Source organism: Parus major, chromosome 5 (assembly GCF_001522545.3).
Source record: "Parus major isolate Abel chromosome 5, Parus_major1.1, whole genome shotgun sequence".
In the NCBI taxonomy this organism is placed as follows: domain Eukaryota; kingdom Metazoa; phylum Chordata; class Aves; order Passeriformes; family Paridae; genus Parus; species Parus major.
This window is the reverse complement of record NC_031774.1, coordinates 59,582,387-59,583,952: the sequence shown is the minus strand read 5'-3', so window position 1 is coordinate 59,583,952 and position 1,566 is coordinate 59,582,387. Positions and strand designations below refer to the sequence as shown.

General features: G+C 60.0%; 1 protein-coding gene across 1 annotated transcript in view; it reads left to right on the top strand.

Moving 5' to 3' along the window:
• Window positions 1-1,294: 1,294 nt before the first annotated feature.
• Window positions 1,295-1,566, top strand: part of GNG2 (G protein subunit gamma 2) — a 21,558-nt gene continuing 21,286 nt past the window's right edge. The window contains exon 1 of the mRNA XM_015632266.3: window positions 1,295-1,548. The gene's annotated coding sequence lies outside the window, so the exon portion shown is untranslated. The remainder of the gene's footprint in view (window positions 1,549-1,566) is intronic.

The following is a 1,566-nucleotide window of genomic DNA, read 5'->3' as shown; positions in this document are numbered from 1 at the left end:
TTTAATTAATTAATTAAATAAATAAATGTTAGATATAAAAAAATATTAAAAAATATAAAATATAGGGCTCAGGAGGGGTTCAGGAGGGTTCAGGAGGGTTCAGGGTGGGTTCAGGAGGGTTCAGGAGGGTTCAGGAGGGTTCAGGAGGGTTCAGGAGGGTTCAGGAGGATTCAGGAGGGTTCAGGAGGGTTCAGGAGGGTTCAGGAGGATTCAGGAGGGTTCAGGGTGGGTTCAGGAGGATTGAGAAGGGTTCAGGAGGGTTCAGGAGGATTCAGGAGGATTCAGGAGGGTTCAGGGGGGCTCAGGAGGGTTCAGGAGGGGTTCAGGAGGTTCAGGAGGGTTCAGGAGGATTCAGGAAGGTTCAGGAGGGTTCAGAAGGGTTCAGAAGGGTTCAGGAGGGTTCAGGAGGGTTCAGGAGGGTTCAGGGTGGGTTCAGGAGGGTTCAGGGTGGGTTCAGAAGGGTTCAGGAGGGTTCAGGGTGGGTTCAGAAGGGTTCAGAAGGGTTCAGGAGGGTTCAGGAGGGTTCAGGAGGGTTCAGGAGGGTTCAGGAGGGTTCAGGAGGGTTCAGGAGGGTTCAGGGAGGGTTCAGGAGGGTTCAGGGGGGCTCAGGAGGATTCAGGAGGATTCAGGATGGGTTCAGGAAGGTTCAGGGAGGGTTCAGGAGGGTTCAGGAGGGGCTCAGGGGGGCTCAGGAGGGTTCAGGAGGGGTTCAGGAGGTTCAGGAGGTTCAGGAGGGTTCAGGAGGATTCAGGAAGGTTCAGGAAGGTTCAGAAGGGTTCAGAAGGGTTCAGAAGGGTTCAGGAGGGGTTCAGGAGGGGTTCAGGAGGTTCAGGAGGGTTCAGGAGGATTGAGAAGGGTTCAGGAGGGTTCAGGAGGGTTCAGAAGGGTTCAGGAGGGGTTCAGGAGGGTTCAGGAGGGTTCAGGAGGGTTCAGGAGGGGTTCAGGAGGGGTTCAGGAGGGTTCAGGAGGGTTCAGGAGGGTTCAGGAGGGTTCAGAAGGGTTCAGGAGGGTTCAGGAGGGTTCAGGAGGGTTCAGGGTGGGCTCAGGGGGTGGCTGCAGGAGCTGTGGGTGTGGGGGGCAGCCTGGGGGTCTCAATGGGGCAGCAGAGGGACAAGGAGGCAGAGAGGGACCGCGGGACGGGGACAGAGGGACAGAGGCAGGGAGAGGGGCAGGGAGGAGGCAGCGGGGTCTGGGCTAAAGCGATCCGCAGAAAGCCGGGGGATGGCAGAGGAGAGGAGAGCAGGAGCAGCAGGAGGAGGAGGAGGAGGAGGAGGAGGAGGAAGTCGGGGCTGAGCCGCTTCCTGTAGGCAGCGGGATGAGCGCAGACAAAGCTGGGTGGGGACTCGCCGCTCGGGGCTGCTGCTGACCACCCTCCTCCTCCTCCTCCAGCGGCCGCATCCCTCCTGCCCTCCCTCCTCCATCCCTCCATCCATCCTTCCCTCCATCCATCCATCCATCCATCCATCCATCCATCCCAGCGTCCGTCCGTCCGTCCGTCCGTCCCTCTGTCCGCCCCGCGGGGACCGGGGCATCGCCGCCCGCTTCCAGGTACGGCCGGGCCCGGGG